Raw genomic sequence first — 21,590 nt, forward strand, 5'->3', positions numbered from 1 at the left:
ACGCGGTGCGGCGTGATGAGACGCTGCCCTCCTCGTGGTTCCCAGCAAATGAATTCCGCCATGAATATGTATATCGGCCGCTCGCATAACTGAATTCATACGGATACGGATCGCGTAGATGTATAGCCGACGCTTCATGATGAACGGAAGCGGGGAACGGATCTCCTTCGAGAAACGTGGCGCATGAGTTCTTTGTCGAACTTGAAGATCGTCGCGACCACGTGTCAAACGAAAAAGACACGAGTATACGGCGTGACTACGGTCTCGAACGCGAGACAATTGTATTCAGATCTATAATTCACTGGTCTTTACGCTATTTTGATTTAAGAGCGGGATATATGACACGTGATTTTTATAATCATAAGTTTCAATTTTACACAATATTAGAATTACAAGATCATCACTCATAATACATACACGTTCTTGTATTAACAATTTTTATATTATTATTTTTAACTATTAAACAAATTTTTTTCAAATAAAATGTTTCATGTTTATTGCATAAAACGTAACTAATCAATTCTGTAGTGGTAATAAATATCGCTGTTATAAATTGTTGAAGGATTTCTCAATCTATTCAAGTTCAATTACTTTTCCACAAATGAATGATAAGGACTAATACGTAAGAAGTGTAATATTTAATACTCGTTTAGTTAAAGTTTATTATCTTAATAATAAATACAATCAATCGATAAATTTATTAGCCAAATATTTCATGCTGTTTCGCCTTGCAAAAGTTCTTGACATTCACATACTTACGTAAAGCGGTTTGAGTAGCGCATTAGTTTTCATTGCAATGTCAGCCGACCAGCTTTAACTTTCCAGATCGGGCTGTAGATATAACGCTCTTCTGCAACCATCAACGAGCAGATACCCGGAATTTCGCACAGATTATTGTCAAGAATTACGAACCGGGATCCACACAGCATAAATTCGCACTTTTTATAACTTGATCCTGGTCGTCAAGATATCCGAAAGATTTTTATCCGATAGTATTGCTACGTAACAAGCAGTGCGATATATTTAATTGCTGTAGTGAATAACAGACGCGCTTCTCACAGTTACAATGGAATAAAATTATTCGCGATGACATTGATCTTTGAGAAAAGCAAAGAATATACGAGGTGTCGCTAAACCACCGGACTTTCTCTTATTGTTGGACTGAAAAGAACTCGCTACCTTCCTTTATCAATTCTTTTGGTAACTATTTCTAGTTTCTTTCATTTAAGCATTTCATGTAGCATTTTTAATTTCGCGAAAACTATGTATTTTTTTACATGTACTTATTTTATTTCAACAAAATAGAGACTTGTGGTCGCCTCTAGCCATTTCTACGGCCCGAAAAGATTGCAGAGAGGCGAAGCTGGCATAGTTTGCAACATCATCTATCGAAAGTAGCTCGTATTTAATATTATAAAGTGCAGCGTTTCCAGGTGATAAACTAGTGTATTGCAGTGTATCTAAGCTATTAATTATCTGTTGAGATTATTATACTCCGGTCGTACAATAAAGAATATCGTACAACTGAGGTACGATCTTTCGCTTAATATTTATCGATCGCTGAGCAGTACCGTGAAATTGTAATACGAATTAAACGTATTAGGGAAAGCGTGATAAGAGATAGAAAATATGATACACTACTGACAATCGCGTAAAATGTGAAAAGAAACTTGATATCTTACAATTTTATCATGGGACAGATTGTCACGCAGATAGTTCCGTTTCTATTTAAATGTCTCCAATGATGAATACAGTAATAAGAACACTCTTTTCGTTCAATTAAATTCAAGTAAAACTGACTTTAACAAAATTTTAATTATCAAAATATTAAGATTCGTATACATTAAAAGATTGCAAAATTATGGTATCTCTCTCTCTCTCCTCTCCAAATATTTCTTTCAAAAAATCGACTCGAAATTCATCAAAAAATCTGAAATTATAAAGACGATAGTTTTGCGATAAACGAGAAAGAATTACAAAGGGAGTTCGGTCGCAGCTCCTTCAGTTAGACCCAGAGATATATGCGCGAATCGTTCGTCTGTGGTCACATAACCGGCGGCGGGGACCCTTCCGATCCAGCCTTCGAAGGGGTCGCAGGGTCGGCGATGTCGTGTCTCTGTTTTGCAACGCGTAATTACCGATAACGGGCAGCAGGCACGCCGAGTGCACGGCCGAGCGCGCGCGGCATTAGATTTTTATATGCGAACGCGTAACGAACGGCGTTTTGCATATTCTACGGCGAGCAGCAGCAGCAGCAGCAGCAGCAGTCGCCGCCGCGAGCGTACTATGTGTCTTCGTTCGGTGGATGTTACATATGCCGTCGATTTATGCCGTTGTTGCCGTTGCTTCTGCTGCTTCGTCACGCGCGACGAACTGGAAAGTGATAGTTCGCAGTCTTAAAGATACGGTCGATCGTCGCTTATGATCGGGATGATCGATACGAAACGCGCAGAACAAATGTATGGGCTCGAGAGAGATGTATGTGTGTGTGTTTACAGTTTAAAATATCTCTTCACGATTATTTATCCTTGATCAATAGCGTATTCATAGATCTTCTGTAGATATTTTGAATGAAGATATATAAAATTAATTTCACAATATACAGAATTATTTTAATACTCCAAAGGGAGTATTAAAGGGTTGAAATAAACATCGATAATGTCAATCGTTATAAGACTTTCGTTAAGGAGTAACGAGAAGGGAGAAAATAATACAAGTGCGAACATATGTCGCAAGCAAAGGTTCGGCGCCGAAAAGAGCGGTCCTCAAAGGACATAAACGTATGACTTACGGCTTGCATAGCCGTTGTGTAAAAGCCCGAGCGCGAGTGTTTTCGCATCACGTCGACGGAATTTATGCAAACCCTCATACGTTACAGCACATTACACCTCGTTAAAAGCAGCGTCGATGCGTACGCGAGGCGTCGGGCAAAGTTACGTGGCCGCTCGAAATAGGAGACAACATTTTCCCGCTGATGCTCCAAAGATGATCATCGCGAAAGTTATGAGAGAGCATAGTACACGTGCGAGCGAACGTCATGCGCGAAATACCGTATTCTCGTCACGCCTTCAACTAAATGCGGCTGTATGACTCTCATCTCGTGTTGGCATTGAATGCAATTCTTGCACATTAGGTGCATAAATCTCAGAATCGTATGGCTACACGTAACGTCAAAGAAAACAGTACAATGTCACTGTCAAGAACATGCACGCGAAGAGGAATTAAAAAATAAACCGAAACGTATGTAAAATTATCTTAGAACGTCCCTACAAATGCCATTTTTTTAATTCAAGAACCGTCGATTGAGATCAATAAAATATAATAAATATAAAATAAATAAATAATATAATTAATAAAGTAAATTAAATATAAAATAATATAATAATAAATCAATTTTTTGTTCGATGCTGGAATCTCATCGGATGTTGACAAAAAGATTAGATTTAATAAATAATACATTTAATTCCAGGAAATTAGAACCCGAATAGTTAGTCCTTGATCCGAATTTAAATCACAGGTTTTCACAATGATGCATAATGAGAGCATCGATGGACTACAAAGCGACTTTACGTCGTTGATCGTCTAAGATACGAGAGTTCCACAAACTAGAAAATACCGATCAAAAGCAAAAGAGTCGGCGACGAAGGTTCGCGTGCTATTTTTACAAGGGACTCGTGTGCAAAGGGGGATCCTATTAACATACAATAAGAACATAATTCTCTGGAACTCCTCCTGAGCGTAAGATGCCGCAGCATACTGCTGAGTGCTCTTGTTGTCCCTCTTCATCCTCCCGGAATCTTATGGACAATGGACAAAGGAACCTTGCAATTTCGTGAATTGTCGGGAAAATATTTATACGATTTATGACTGCCAAAATATGTATGCTATTTTTGAAAGATTAAAGTCTCAACGAAGAATATGTAAAAAAAATTTTTTAATTAACATCGCAAAAGAATGGAACATCTAAAATATCTCTACTTAATATTATAAAAAATTTTAGAAAATCCTTTAGTACATTTTTTAAGAAATTCTTTAAACTTTTAGGAAATTGCGATTGTATTAAAAATTTGTACGACATGCTAGTATTGCGCTAGTATTGAAAGATAGATTCTTTTATAATACGGAAGATGTAAAATTAAAAAGATAAAACCGATCGATGGCAATTTTCGCTTTCAAGCTTTCAAACGATGATCACAAAAAGACGCGTATCGGCCACTTTTATAGTTCACCGACATCGAAGCCATCGAGAAGACAGCCTGCACGAAGATAAAGCGCGTCCGTCGTGCAACAGACGTGTTCTGAAATAGGTGAAGTGCATCTCGGAGCTGGAGACAATCATGAGAGAAGAGAGAAACTAGTTCCAGAGTCCTCGCACTTTGTTATCGGCGCGGTGCTATTGACCTCGTATCGACAACACCCTTCGGCTACGGTTCAATATATTTAACGAGCTCGTATACCAACAAGAGAACCGTGTCGAAACCATCGCACCACAACACATGGAAAACTTATTGTTACCATTATCGGCCAGCAATGTCGTTCATATAACTCATCATCACTCGTTGAACTCGCAACGCGATTTGCAATCTATACTTTGCGAATACCAGACACTTTGTTCGAAGAAGCGATAATAAAAGTAGGTGTGAATAATTTTCCAACATAAAACAATAAAACCAAAGTTCGAGAAAATAGAAAAGCTATTCCAGCATTATAAAAAACAGTAAAATCACAATCTATTTTCAGGCTATTATTATTTAGAATTGAAATCATAGCTCTTATTAAAGTAGAATAAAGAAGAGAAAAGTTTATTAAATATATTTAAAAAACTCAACGGTTAAAATAAATAAAGGGAACCATAATAACTGTATCTTATATATAGTTCTTACTGCTATTATACTAGAGAAAAAGTAATTCTAGTCTTATCGAAATATATATGAAATATTTTGTAAGAGAGAATCTGGAACACCCTGTATCGCACGTCGGATATCGATTCGACGAATCGATCGATCTCATAAAATCGCAGTGCGTAGCGCAGAACACGTCGTCATGCAGCACCACGAGGACGTAGATGGACTACCTGTTTCTACCGGTTTGGTATCGGCGCCAACGCTCTGAAAGGCACTGTCTGCTTGTCGCATACCAAACTGTCCACATGCACGTTCTTGCGGCGTTCGCAACTCATAAGAAAAAGTCAACAGATAATAGATAAAATGCTCGCGATTACACGATTCTCTTCGAACATGATCTGGATGTATCATCGAGAGTAAAGGACGAAGAAATTATCCGCATATACGCATATTAAAGAATACTGTGTCATTGTGTAATCTTGAGTATTATGCTGCTATAATACAATAGCAGTTATCCGTGAATGAGATTATAGCAAAGTTTATTTATTTATATTATGCAAAGTGATATAAAAATTTATTTGTATTTATTCGTAGAGAAAGTTTTCATTATTAAAAAATTATGGATAGTACCATACATATGTATTGTATTTTGCAAAGTAGGTATTATAATAATCAGTTTTCTCATATATATGAGATACTGATTATTCTGTGTATGTGTGTCATGGAAAATACTTTATGAATATTATATCAGAGTTCAATACACGATATATGATTTGATATAGCGTTTCGTGGAATGTTATCACAGTGGAACGGTTCGAGAATGTACAATTAATACATTGTCCGCTAAAGACAATGAATTAATAGACGATTCACTGCAGCAGATTGCTGCGCAACCTGCTCATGCAAATGTATTATACTCTCGTATTCGGGTGGAGGCGTGCGATAATTTCGTCCGCTAAAGACAATGAATTAATAGACGATTCACGCTGCGCAACCTGCTCATGCAAATGTATTATACTCTCGTATTCGGGTGGAGGCGTGCGATAATTTGATAGCGCGTGTGCACCGCAAATAAACGATCCCACGCACGTATACACGCACGTGCGCACACATCATGTACATTGTACACGGAAATACAGGGTCTGTAATAACCGCGTTGCTCTGGTCAGTGACACCGACACCTTAAAGGCCATTGCACAATGAAAATGGCAAAGAGATAAGCGACTTTATCCGTTGTTCGCACCGTACGGAGTGCAAAGTACATTAGTCACTCGGCGCACGTTCCCCTTTCTTTAACGTCGTTTCGCTATATCTCCAACCGTTCGATTCAGCGTGTAATTACATTTATCTCAGTTCTGTAAAATTATCACGTCGCTCGCCTTCACATGCTTACAATCGCCATTTCAATATGATTCCGTTAACGCAGAAGAAAAAGATTCCGAAAAAAAATCAAACTGACTGAGTCTCACGTCGATTGGTTCACGCTCACTTGTCAATTAGATTGTCGGAAACACGTAGCACTGATACGTGAAAACTGCCAAACGACTGAATGTGCGAAGAAGAAAAAATCAAAGAGAAAAAAAGACGCTCTAAAAATCGCGCGTATATTCGTTGACAACATTGCGAAATGCTACTACATGACAAATTGTGCGAGGTCTCAAATCGCGTTAACACATCGGTGACAAGTGCGTACACGTGTTTTTATCCGATCCTCGGTCGGTCGCTGACACGCATGACGTATTTACTCGCGTGCTCGGCGTGAGATGCGTGTCCGTTAGAGAGAGAGAAAGAAAGAGAGAAAACTCTTGAGTTACATCTCCGACTCGCTTACACGAAATCGGTACGACGTGAGATCTAATTGGGAAACGACGAAAGAGCGAGGGCGCGAGTGAGAAACGACGTGCAGTGGAATAAATTTTCGATAAGACGCGTGCGCCCGTCTTGCGACTTGAGTAGAGGATAGAGACGCGCGTGCTTAATATGCGCATACTAAAAGAGGCGTCGGGGCCTCTCCCTGATTTATTGGAAATCGATTCGAGTCCGACGCCCACCTTAGCACCGTCGGCCGCTTTAGCGACATTGATGTCGATTACATAATAATTATGACCTATCATGTAAATGAATTTTCTACCTGCTGCTTGCGTGATAAGTTGCAACACAGCGTGTCGCATGGCAAAGCTGTTTGTGATAAGCGCGAAAGGCGAGTTTACTCTCTCTCGCATGAGAATATAAATCATTTGCGGAACATCCGTATCTGAGTAATTGATTATCGCACTCTGATGACGTATTTTTTTCCCAAAAGAATAATATATTTCCACATTCAGATCCAGATATAATATGTTCGCTCTTGGGTTCAAAGAAATTGATATTATCTACTGTAATAAAAAAATAGATGATAATGTAATATTAAGAAATTGCAACTATATGCTCGAATTACTTGAGTATTGGATCCGATTTCTGGACGCGCACGTATATAAAGAACATAATGTAAGTGCGGAAATATTTACATATCGAAAATTATAGTTTTAATTTTGAAAAGTTAATTACGTAATATTACGCATATTGGATAATTCTAACATTTTATTATTATTATTTAAAAGTTACGATTATATGTAATCTGCCATTTCGAATATTTTTCAGAAGATGTTGAGAAAGTATTTTCAAGACAATGCCTTATTTTACGACAAGGAACGTCTTTTAGAGAGAGATTAAAAGTTATCTTTCAAAGAGATTTTTTCATTTGCGGATATAATATCACTATAAAATATTAGTGTAAAAATTTATTCTTGCTATAGTTAAAAGAATATCGTATTTATGAAATATATATCGATATCTATATTCAATTACTTTTTAGAAGATCAATGCATTTGATTAAAATGCCACTTGCTTTTTCTAATATCGCTTGCATACGCAATAAGAACAAGAGTCATCAAAAAGCGTTTCTTTCATCTTCAATTTCTTTGGACTTCCAATGATGGAATTTGGAGATTTTAACAGCAGAAATAAATGTTATTCTAATTGAAAAAATATAATGTTTCTAAAGACTAAAAACACTTGTGAAAAATAGAGTTGTCAAATTACAAGTCATGCTTAAAGAGATACTTAAAAGCAACGAAGCAGCAAACCAAAAAACGGTCGAAAGCGATGCGTCGAGAACGTGTAAAACGGTAAGCGATCATATGTACACGTAGACACAATTACGCACACGCATCTCTACCAGCGCATTGTTCTAGAGAAGCGATCGGATGCATTGCATATAACAGCCCAGTTTGCAATACGAGACTATCTACGCAGGCTCGCGACTCGTGACGCATGGAATGTCAGTGTAGGTACGTGCATACATACGTACACTACACACATAAGACAATACATAATAGTAGGACAGAGGAAATGGCGCAATTTTGCCACAATGTCCCGGTTGTATATCTGTTCTCGGCACTCGCAAAGCGAATCCTGCGAGCTCCTTGCGCGAGCATTTACGAGGCGATGGAGTGTATCATATCCCGTCTTATGCAGTTACACGCGTCGCTGACTCGTATGGTTCTTCGTGAGAATGGCAACCGAACTATTCTTGCAGAGTCCATTCCCAATTAGCGTGACTCATTATCCGTTAAAGAACCGCGCCGCAGCCTCTCGCTGCAGCGATCAAGTTGCTGATCCCTTTCCATCTTGGAAGGAGGCATCTTACGATATCGCCTTATTCTGTCTCTCTCTTTTTCTCACTCTTTCTCGTCGCTCTTCTCTCTCGAATCGCGTAGTAATTGCGGTCTTACATTACAAGTATCGCAAATTGCCGCCCGGTTATACCGTTAGTCTATAAATTCGCGCGCCGACATCTTTTGCGCTTTGCCGTGTTGCTAACTATCCGAAGAACGCTCATTTTCTCACCTATCGCGACGTAAACGAGACGTCGTGAAGGGGCTATTGAAGGGGATTATTGAAGACTATTCATGTTCGGTGCTAAAACGCGCGCTATCGAAAACTATCGGAAACAATAATATATGCAAATAAATACTCGTTTATTATTATAAACTATTTTTAACAGTATACTGTACATAAGTATAAAGCAGATAAGCAATTCTAACAGCTAAGAATCAATCGATATCCTGATTTCGATTGCTCTCAATCTCCGTGTCATGCGAACATTCTACCGGGCGGTTGAATGTAATAACAATGTCATAAGCAAATAACGCTATCATACAGCCGATTCCGATTCCATTGAGATAAATTGTGTCATTCATTGTCGGTACGAAACTAATAAGCTATCGTACCGCGACGGTTCTTTCTCTCTTTCGCTCTCTTTCTGTTGATGCACCGATCTGTTATACACACGGTGCACTCGACCCGAACAATGCATAACAAGCATTGTCTCTTCGCTCCGCCCACCAATTCCATACCACGTTGCATTGCTTTTATATCTCTTACTCCGGTTATTCAGCCGCTTACACACGTGCGATGTATATGGGGGCGCGTAAAAAAATATTACCTATCGAAGCAACGCGGTCGGCAACTAGACGTAAGAATAGACACAACGAATGAACATAATCAAACAAGCAATTAAAATTTAAAATGTGAAATCAATATATTTATCGTAATCGCGTCTTTAGACACTGTAAACCTGTGCGACAATCTATTTAATCTTGTTTTTTTTTTTCTATTTGAATGTCGGGTTTCTTTTTGTAAAGAAAGAGAAGCAGGCGAAATGCACTCGTTATTGTTAGATTTACCGAATTAACCGTTAAAATCCGGAATTACAAGAAAAAGAAAACTAAGATAGAAAGTTCTAGCCTTTTTTTTCTATATTTTGAGTGCCTCGATTTCCCTCCTCAACTTTCCCCCCACGCGGAACCCCCTCGACATTTCACTTATATATATATACCGAATGTGGAATTTTCGACTAGTACCATTCAAAGATATTATCAGAGCTATCGCATACGTTACATTCCTACGCATTATATCTCCATCTCTCAAACTATCTTTTCCCTCATGGCGACTACATGCCAATCGCTCCATTCAGACAAGCCCATTAACTGCCACGCGCTCGATAAACAATCTTTGTCTTGTCAGTGGTCTTTGCACCGTAGCTCGCTCGCATGGCAGCCGATCGGGCGACAAAGAGAGCTGGCGGTGCACACACTCATCCATTGTTGCGCAAGAGTGGTCGTTATGCAGCCGGCAGTCGTTATCGTCGAGCGGATCGCGAGGCATTCTCGGAATTGCAATTTTTCTTTTTTCCCCTCCCCCCTAATTAAAGCCGTTAAGTAATTTTCCCCCCTCGTGATGCACACGCACGCGCGTTACACGCATCGTTTCGTCGGAATCGATTCCGCCGCACAGTTGCAGCCAGTCGAACATGTGCGCGTCTCGATTATCCGCCCATTGTTTAGCGGACATCCTCGTGTATATATGAATTACCGATCGCTGGCCCTCGAAAAGGCCAAATCGTGCGTTTCTCCTTTCTTCCCGAGACCGTCCGTACGCCCACCCTCGAATTGTTTGCTTCATTCATGAGCCCGCGGCTATTGTACACAGCGTATGCACATCGCATGAATAGCAATTACGATCGTACGCAGCAGGTCAACGGGAATTAGAATTAAGTAATGTAAGCATCCCGTGATGAATGAAAGCTTTCTTTCTCTAGTAATATAGACGCTTCTCTTTAGCCGCTCCCGAAATTTCAAAACCTAACTATCTCTTGTAGAAACAACGATTACGTATTCTTTTAATTAAAAACTTTTTATTAATTAACCTTTAAATTCAGTTTCAACCGAGAAACGCAAAGAAGAGAAGACTAAAATTCAAGAGATCAGTCGTCATAAAAAAATATTTAAGAAACAAAAGTACACGTAAAACACCAAGTAAAAAGAAAATCTCATGCAAAGTTCTCAATTGATTGATTAATTAAAAATAGATTAATTAAAAAATGCATTAAAAATGAAAGAAATGCTTACACACATTCTTTTCATTTTCGCATAATTATAAATTAATTCTTACACGGCTTGTAACTGCTTACATATTGTTTTGCATCGCGTTATCGAGGAGACGCGGTTCATTGCGGTTTACCAACCGTAAAAAACGAGCATGTGTTGCGCCGTTTAAGATCGACGCGTTTTTTATTTCCCGTTCCCTCCACGGCGTTTCCCGTTGAGCCTGGTTACCAATCGTGTGGACACAGGTGGCTGTCTGCCGATGCATTTTACGTCGCCGTGTAGACTTCGTGTGTAAACTCCCAAGTCGCTCGAGCGCCGTGCAAGCAAATGTTAATTACTATCGTCAAGCACGTACTCGAGCTCTCAGGCTTTGCAGAGATTTAACTCTTTCTTCAATGTACTGAGCTTTTACTCTTATTAAGAGAGAAAAAAAATCTAAACTTGCCTCGAGATATTTATATACGAACATATGTGACTATAGGTATGTTAAAAATTAAATCGATTGAATAGCGAATAATTCTGAAACTGTATGTATTTGCGTATTATAAATAGAAAGAAAGCAGGCTTGTCTTTGACCAGAGATGCTAGAGGGGAGAAAAAAAAATTATCCAGTTTTATCGAACTGCCGGCTATTTACTATCGGCAAGTTCGGTTTTGTTCCTCGCATTCCTTGTGTGTGCATCGTGCGTGGCCACTAGCCTTAGGCTGTGTTCGAGTTCGAGAGCGCGTGACTCGGGGGGATGCGCCCGGGGTTTGTATACTTTAGCGCGACGTAAACTATATAAATATCGGATGCACCCGGGTCATACGTTCTCAAAGTCTCGAACGCGCAGTACGCAGTAAGTACGCAGCCTCTTTATTCGCGGTGTCTCAGTCAGTCGAGGTCGAGATCGAGATCAAGATCGAGAAACTTGAAGAAGTTTAGAAGAAGTTCGTTGTTTCGCGAAAGTGAAAGAGTCTCTCCCCATTTCATCGCAGAAATCGTTATCGTCGTCGACTTGTCTCGCGACCAAAAGTGTTGGCCGACAGATTATCGAACACTCTTCCAAGGAAGGAGGAGGAGGAGGAGGAGGAGAAGATTAAACAATAAGGAGAGATCACCACCATTCAAGATCTGGGTACGCCGCGATATGTTTCCCTTCTTCGTCCGCGACCAGAGTGGCGCGAAAAATCTTTCTCCGACAATGATGACAACGACGACATGATCTTAAATAAAGTACGCAAAGAGCAGCAGAAGCCATACTATTCGTTGAATTGGATAAGGAGGAGGAGGAAAAGGAGGAAAAGGAGAAGGCGGCGGCCTAGTGACACTTAAAGAGAGGAGGCTGGACGAGATCGAGGCTCGAGCGGCCGACAGTATACTATCGGCAAGTTCACTTTTCAAGTGATTTACATCATGATCCCATCGATCGATATTTCGTTCGCGAAACGCAATGAACCGATTAACGTCGCCATCGAGTCGCGTAATCGAACATTTTAATGGACCCGCGAAATGACGGCAGTTGCCGGCACGTGTACTCAGTTTGCTACATAATGAGTGCATAATACTCGACAAGCCCGTTATGAAACTGTTTTTGATTATTGCGGCGAGCGATAGCGGGCAATAAAACAAGGAATGACTATTTATTCGACAGGTCTTGCGTATCCGATCACGAGATTTTTTGGGAGCCGAATATAGTAACTGGCTCCATCGATAAAGTGCGAAGAATGTCACTCAGCTACAAATCAATTATTTTATGAATTTGCATAAGCATAAAACATACGCGAACCGGTTGCTGTTATATCAGCAACTATCTCCGTTTGCAATAACGACGAATCTCGACTCGCGAATTCTTTCTGTCTTGGAAAGCAACATCATATAAATATAAAAATTGCCAAATTTGGATCTATTCACGGCCAATTACATAATCGATATTTATACAAGCTCAAAGCGGCTCAACCATACATTATCGGCACAAAAAAATTTTATAAGAGTCTAAAGCGTTTACCTGCGTAAAAATTCATATTAAAACTTTATTTATTAAAAATATTAATATAAAATAAGAAAATTTTTTAAACATTAATGCATAAAATTTGGCGTTGTTAATTAAAAATTTGATAATCAGTAAGTATTGTAAAGAGTAACAAATTATTAATAAATTAATTTTAATAAAATTGAGACTATAAGTATTATATCATTAGCATCAAAAATCTTGATCCGACTTTTCAGCGCATATGCATACATTACATATTTATTATTATTATTTTATTTGACAACAAAACTTATCTAAAAAAATTACAACTTTTTGATACATATTTTACTTATTGCCATAAAAAAAACATTAAAATTAAAGACTACAATTTCATTAAACCTGGGAGAAATATTCTTGTATTATAGTATTGTATCACACAAAAGATACCGCACTTTCAATCGAGAATAAAAGTATCGAATAATATTATCGGAGAGAGCACACATTGATTTCTCACCATAAAATATTTTCAATCACGGAAATAAGTTCTTTTTTAAATAATTCCATTTTAAAATCTACCCAAAATTCGATAACATATCAAATCCAAATCTATAGACCAGAAATCGGTTATTTCTTAATTATCATTAATTAGCATATACCCTCTGTAGCATTCGCGATAATTTAATGCAGGCAATAGGTACGTACTACTCCGGCAACGAAACCAACCGGCTTTGCAGTGCCGGTCGCGCGTTCACGATTTCCATCGATCACCTTCTTGATCTCGTGTCGATCGCGAGCTAATCTTCGAATAGCTGGAGGGCCTTTCTCCCTTTGCCTGCACTTACGGCATTACGACGTGACACGCAAATGCCGAGCAACGTGTTATCGCATACCTGAAAGCGGCGGCCAGGCAAACGCTTGATTCGCTTGCGAAATCTGAAACTGCCGGGCGACTCCGGGTCGGCAAACCGCTGCGTGGAAAAAAAATGTACGACCGCTGACCCGTAATACATCGTTGCTTGTATGAGAGAAAGAGTACATGCGTCAAAATCGCAGTTGGTAAATATAAAAGAGAAAAGAATTTTCACTTTCCGATTTCTCTAAAATGCGCATATCTTAAAGATTTCGACATCCTATTTATTTGACTAAAAGTTATACGCAGAAAATTTAAAGCTCTTTATTCTTACTTTAATTTTTAGATCAAATATCCCAATAGAATTCAATAATTTTAGGTAAAGGAGACAGCACTTTGGATTATTGCAATACTGATGATCGCATTACAATAAAAGATTCTGTTCAAATTGATGAGAGAAATAGAAATTAAAGAAATCATTCCTCAAGGGCATCCCAAATTCTTTAATTTCTATTTCTGTATTGATACGATAGAAGAAAAGCCAATGTTCATTCATATTTTATTACGGTACGGATATTGATTTAAAGCTAATTAAAATAGCGAAAATTTAGATTGAAAATATTATCAAGTTTCATAAAATTTAGTCATAGTTCATAAAATTAGACGCCGTTAACCGGGACCGGTAGGAGGTAGGAGGCCGGTCATTGAATGGTTAATGTCGTCGCCGTGTTTTACCGTCGCGTACTACATGCGCGCGTTCATTCGCAAGTCATTTACAGCTGTGCGAACAGAACAGTGTCGTTCGTTAGGGTAGTTCGGAAGAAGGCAGAGGAAGAAATTGAAAAATTGAAAACGTCGGTCGACAATACTCAGAAACATCTGAACAGAGAGATTCTACAGCGAATCAATTTGCAAAAGAATGTTCAAAGTCTTAATGAAGAGATTCAAAGTCTTAATAAAGATATCAATTTAAAGGATCAAAAACTTTTAGAGACTGATATGAAACAACAAGTAAGCTATTATTAAAAATAAGATCTTTTAGATTTCATTATAGATATCGTTCATTTATTACCATTTTTACATGAAAAGTTAGTCGATAAATATTATATATGAAATATGATACATGAAACACGCTCCAATAATTTACAGTCGCAAATAGATCAATCACGGGCAGAGTACATGAAGAAGGCAGAGGAAGAAATTTAAAAATTGAAAACGTCGGCCGACAATACTCAGAAACATCTGAACAGAGAGATTCTGTAGCGAATCAATTTGCAAAAGAATGTTCAAAGTAGTTAATTGACTGATTTTGAGCAGGACACGTGAAGTCGCACGGACGCCAAAATTCTTCCAGATCATGATTCGATCGAGCCTCGTGTTTATTGTTGTCGTCGTGACCGCTTCGCATGTTACTATCGATGAAGATTGTAAAGGATGCGTGCCTTTGGATTCTTACTCGTTCGACAAGGTGATTCCCAAATTCAAGGTGGTACTCGTTAAATTCGACGTCGCCTTTCCATATGGTGGCAAGCACGAGCAATACAGCACGGTAGCAGCCGATACCAAGGATTCGCAGGATCTCCTGATAGCCACAGTAGGCGTCAAGGACTTTGGCAATAAAGATAACTCCGATCTAGCGTAACGTTATAATATCAAGAAAGAGGACTTTCCGGTAGTCTTACTATTGGTTCAAGGTAAATCGGAACCGATCAGATTTATCACCGAGAAGGATTCCCGATTTCACCGGCGAATATTTGGAGATTCGTCAGATCCAAATCGAGAGTATACCTAGGTCTACCAGGATGCGTGGAACGGTTGGATAAATTAGCCGAGGAATTCAAAGTCGCGAACGAACAAGAGAAACAGGAGATATTAAAGAAAGCAAGGATCTTCGAAGAGACTTTGCCAGAAGAGCAACGGGAGGCTGCAAAAATTTATGTGAAGACTATGGAGAAGATCCTAGAAAAAGGAGATGTATTCGTACAAACGGAAGAAACGCGAGTACGGGGGCTTCTTTATAGAGGAAAATTCGGTTTTGTATACTCTATGATATAGAGATTGATAGAATAAAACAAAAAATGCGCTCCACTTACCGCGCGTCGTGACTCTGATTGCCTTATCTTGAATTTTAATTTTAGTTTAATAAAATTTAGTTTTTTGTAAGAAAAATGCGACAATGTCTGTTTATCTTTGTGACTAAAAATGAATCACTAGATAGAATTTCGTAAATTGCATATCTGTATTTCTCTAATTTTAGTGTTTATAACCTGTCACTACTTATGATATTAATCACTAGATATTTTACGCAATACATAAAAAAAGTTATATCATTTCCAAACGTATCATGGCGCATTGTGATAAGGCAGACGTGCAGAGTTATGCTACTTTCATTAATTATATCTCAAGTATCATTAATCTTTTCATTACACAATGATGAAATATATTTAAAAGGAGTCTCCATTCATCACTAAAGTAATCACCAGCATAATTATGGCAGTCATATATTTATTATTAGTTAATTATCTGAATGAGAGAAAGAGGAAAGAGAAATTACTTTTACTATTTTATTTAAGTTTATCACTGAAAATAACTGAATTAAATCTGATTAGTAAAGCAAGAATAGCAAGAACAATTTTCAGATATTTGTCGAATCTACATTTTCATTTCAAAAACCGTGTTGCGCGTTTTACCTTAAATAATCGTTTATTACACACACGCGCGCATAATATTTTTAAATGCGTTATGAAACTTTTTCGAAAAAATAAGGATTTTTATCCGGTATATTTCGGTTCATAATTCACATACACGAGAATGGTGAAAAAAAGAAACCCCGCTAATCCGCAACGCTCGCATATTATTTACAGGATGATATTCAGAATTACAGTCACGAAAAAAAAAGCTTACATAACATTTCCGTCGCGAGAGAGGACCATCCGCTTTGTGTGATGACTGAAAAGAAAAGGACATAAACGTGGCGCGGAGGACAGCGGGCTAAAAATGCTGTTATGACGGTATGCAATCAATAACGCGGCTAAACAAAGGGAGGCTTTGTGGCGGCGCGCGCGAAGGAGATTCTCCGCGTAAGGTCAGACAATAAGTACAGCGCCTTGCAAACGCGCGATGAGACTGCTATGATAGCCGTTTACAAATTGCGGCGGATCTTTCACGCGGTTCGGGCTGCTCGAGGCGGCCAGGAAAAAGGAGAACTACGTGAATCGCGCGAGGCGATGATCTATAACCGTAAAAATACTCTCACGATACCGCGCAATCAACGGAGATACTTGCGAAAAGACTGCACTAACATGTTTGAGCTGACATATGAATCTTACGATAGCGTAAAGTTACGTTTCTTGCTTAGAACTTACGAATCTTGACAGAAAATTATTTTATGCAAAAGGTTGAAAAGAACAACAAATTTTTTCTGTTCTCAATTTTTGTAATGTTAAAGATATATTCATGCAAAGATATATACATTTATAATAAATTGCAGTTGCGCATCGAATTATTGCATGGCATCATTTTTTGTTCCGTTAATTCTGCAGCAGATTATATTGTCCGCCCCCCTAAAAAAAAGCAAAATGACGTATACCAAGTACCAATCAAAACAAGACAAGTTCTTCCAAGCTACAAGCTTTCCTACAATTGTATCGTTCCGTGCCTGTCATGCTATAATGGACTCTATTTACTTATGTATTGTATCATCCACGTGTGGGGAGGGATATAGTTGAACTGAACGCATACAAGCGGACGCGTAAATGTGACATGAGGCTCTCGCATGATACTTGTTAACACCGAGATAGCGTTATTAATCGAGACGGTTATATACGGGTGTGTTGATACAATTCATGTTGCTCGCTCATTCGACGTAATGCCGTTAATTCGTCAGTGGTAACGCTAAATGTTTTGTTATATATTGATGGATTGATTGCGATATCAGCTGATAGAAAATTTCCCGATACCCCACGTTTCCTTTTCCAGATAATTGCCGTCAGGATGGTATCACATTTTATCACCATTTTTACGGTCTGTTCCGTAGAATCGTTGATGATGCTGAGGGAAAGTGATGATATTGTATCGTTTCGAAGCAAAGAACAAGAGATGTCGATCATGTAACTCTTACAACCGCGGAAATGTAAAATTTTTCACGTAATTTTTTTCGTCATGAAACTTGGTGGCGGAAATCTAGGGAATTAATGTATTTCGGAATTAGAATAAGTGTGATATATTCTTGTTATTGCATTAACAGAAGAAAAGTTTATCGCAATGCTGTACTAATAATAATAATAATCCCCCTTAGCTATAAAGCCTACAAGCTATGTTTAATGATTTCACTTTCCACGCATCCAAGCTACATACATAATCGCTATGTGTGAAAAGTTTCATGTGAAACCTGGATGAGTGAAAAATGAAAAGTAAAAAAATGAGAAAAAATCTCATGTGAAATTACATGATCGACTCCCTGTCATCGTAGTTTTAATGTATTTGCGCCTGCAGACCCTCTATCCTTCCGACCACAAATGATTCAAATTTTATTACATTATGCGGATATACAAGCATGTAGACCAATTTATTTTATTCTAACTATATGTGTGTGAGATTTATATAGGAAATCTCACGAAAATAAGCCCTAAAGATCGTAGTCTGTGCATACTTGCTTTAAGAACCGCATTTTTGACGAATCACCGGAAACGCGAAAGACCGGTAGACCTAACAAAATAAAGTACGGATCGCGAAAGACAAGTCAAACGCGAAAAGATAACTTGTCATATTGAATATTCGAGAATGTTAACTCGCCGCGTTAAGGTGAAGCATTGTATTACGGTGCAGTATGGTAGCAGGTGCGACGTTAAGTATACATAAGGGCACGGATACATTGTTAGAGGGGCATTCTAGTCCGTGCTCGAGCATATCTCGTGAAATATCGAACCGCGTGCATGTGGTGGCCAGTCTGGCATAGCAACAATCCGATGAGGTTCATTTCCATTAATGTCGTCAGCATGCAAGAGTATATAAAACTGTGATTTGTGTAGAAAAAAGCGTTACGATCATTTTCTTGGCAAATTCCTGTCTTTAGCTTTACAAAACCTTCGGGAGAATTCCGCAGCCTCTTCTTAACTCAAAGGCTCCCAGCTACTGAGAGACCAAAGGATGAATATTCTGACCAGAAGTAATGTTCTCTCTCTTTCTCTCTCACAGAATTTTTTAATGCGAGATCTTTTAATCTTTCAGATGCATATTAGAAAAAAAAAACATATATATTAATAAGAAGCTGAAAAAGTTACCTAACTAGACGAAGATGAGCTCCTCTAATGAGTTATATATCCCTTGCTTGTAATTCTTAAAAAATATAGAAATTAAGAATAATCATCGAGAAAACAAAAATATAAATTTGATATTAAATTATATGTTGCAAAATCAAAAGACACAGTATGTATAATGCGAATATGCGTCATGTGAAATTTTCTTTTTATGCAAGATATAATGAACGCACATCTCTAAAGAACGATATACATTTATCAGCGACCGTTTCATGGAAAAGCCGCGATAACCGTGGTTCGAGCCCCTTTCCCTGGTTTCCCCTCTTTTTCTCTAACTCAAGATATGTAGTTGCATCAACAAATGATTATAGTGCGTTACGGTCACAATGTGAGAAATTACCCGAACCGGAAACAGTCATTATTGCGAGAAACGAACAATAAATGTGCTCATGGAAGGTTAACGCATCGAACTAGAAGGGAGATATGAATTATGACGAACATAAATCTAGATAAAATTAACTTCAACTTATGTTAGAAGGAAAAAATAATGTCAGGAAAAAAAAATAATAAGTGCATAGAAAGAGAACGATAATATATAAGAATAATTATATATATATAATTCTTTTTTCTTTTGAAAATGAATACTTAATTATTTTTTTTTTGTTTCAAATATTCTATTACAATATATGTAATCATACTAGCGATAAAAACTATAATGTTGAGAGATATAAAGAAAAGATGCATGGAATTGCGTGTATAAAAAAAAAGCAATTAGAAAAAACCAATTGTTAATAATAAACCAATAATAAACCGATTTTAATACTAAAAGATTAATTATTTGTTATTAGTAAAATATGTATAAAATGAATAATTCTCTCTTTTTGTTTCAGTTATTCTATTGCAGTTCGATCGTGGTACACTCATTAAGAAAGAACTCGTGGTAAACTCATTAAGAAAGGAAATAAATCGATCCTACATTCATATGTACCGTTCCCTTTCGATTATTCCACTTTGATTATGTTGACGTTATCCCTGACTAACAGATATTTATTGTTTTACCGTAATCCTTCCTGTTTCCCGACAAATCCGCGTTCCTCGTTTGTAACTCGTTACAATATTGTTACAGACGTTCCTGATTGTTGTGATCGGCTCTCGTTCCTGCGATAAATCGGACACGATAAAAAAAAGACTTGTCGGCGAACCGCTTTTTTCACCTACTTGATATATACCTCGGAAATATATTGATTGAATCGATAATTGGACAGTAGGCGATTCGCTACTTCCGATCGAGGGCTCGCTCGATTACACCAATCAAGAAAACTCCCGATCTCTCCTCGCTGTATGTTCTAGCTGATCGGGATAATAGAGAAGAAACGAGAGCTTCCGAGGTGAATTTGATCGATCGATATAGGGAGGGACAGGATTGAAAACGAGAGAAAGCCGACAAAAACGTGTGGCATGATTTTCTTTAGACAACCGCCCGCATCCACTGCATATAAAACACTTTTGCGAAGGGTACGCGTGAGATATACTCGGTAAACGTGTGATATACTCGGTAAACGTGTGATATACTCGGTAAACGTGTGATATACTCGGTAAACGTGTGATATACTCGGTAAACGTGTGATATACTCGGTAAACGTGTGATATACTCGGTAAACGTGTGATATACTCGGTAAACGTGTGATATACTCGGTAAACGTGTGATATACTCGGTAAACGTGTGATATACTCGGTAAACGTGTGATATACTCGGTAAACGTGTGATATACTCGGTAAACGTGTGATATACTCGGTAAACGTGTGATATACTCGGTAAACGTGTGATATACTCGGTAAACGTGTGATATACTCGGTAAACGTGTGATATACTCGGTAAACGTGTGATATACTCGGTAAACGTGTGATATACTCGGTAAACGTGTGATATACTCGGTAAACGTGTGATATACTCGGTAAACGTGTGATATACTCGGTAAACGTGTGATATACTCGGTAAACGTGTGATATACTCGGTAAACGTGTGATATACTCGGTAAACGTGTGATATACTCGGTAAACGTGTGATATACTCGGTATGTGCGATGTACACGTATGTAGCTATAAATCATTCGAGACAATCATTCCGAACGATCGTTGTGAACTCGTTACGAGTTCACCTTAGTGGCCGACCGCGACTGTAGGAAAGCTCGAAAGCCGGTCCAATGCACTTTGCAAAACGATGGCGAACGCACTCATTGTCAGCGAGCGTACAGGTACAGGTACAGGTACTATAATAAGACGCCCCCTTCGGAACGAAAAAATACTTTCGCTTTCAACGCACCACCATATACCGTTTAAAATCAACTTAAACTAATATTTTACAAATCTGAGCATCATACTGATTTGACAATTCCATTGATTATTTGATGATTTGATAGATATCTTGAAATATTCTTAAAATTTAAAGTTTAGAGAATACGTTTTTAATTATTATAAAGTGGCATGTGAGTTCAGCCATTTCAATATGTATGCATTTAGAAGATCAAATGTCATACTTCTCTATTCATTAACAAAATTAAAAAATATTGTCCGAACAAGAAATTTTAAAGAATATCAATTAAGAATAAAGAATATCAGTTTGAAGTAATCAGCTGATCGTGATGACTAGCATTTATTTAAAACGTGTATATAAACTCGCAAAAATTTTCTCGGATATTATTAGTTGCAAATGATCAGAAAGTATCATTCTTTGTTGACATGTGATATAGTCTTTA

The 21,590-nt window shown here is 38.0% G+C and overlaps 1 protein-coding gene and 1 pseudogene across 1 annotated transcript in view; one reads left to right on the top strand and one right to left on the bottom strand.

Moving 5' to 3' along the window:
* The window catches only part of LOC115232741 (puratrophin-1-like), a 244,851-nt gene that overhangs the window by 202,998 nt on the left and 20,263 nt on the right, over window positions 1-21,590 (bottom strand). The gene's annotated exons all lie outside the window — the stretch shown is intronic.
* LOC115232744 lies at window positions 14,702-18,746 on the top strand (annotated as a pseudogene).

Source organism: Formica exsecta, unplaced genomic scaffold (genome assembly GCF_003651465.1).
Source record: "Formica exsecta isolate Colony F162 unplaced genomic scaffold, ASM365146v1 scaffold15, whole genome shotgun sequence".
Taxonomy (NCBI): Eukaryota; Metazoa; Arthropoda; class Insecta; order Hymenoptera; family Formicidae; genus Formica; species Formica exsecta.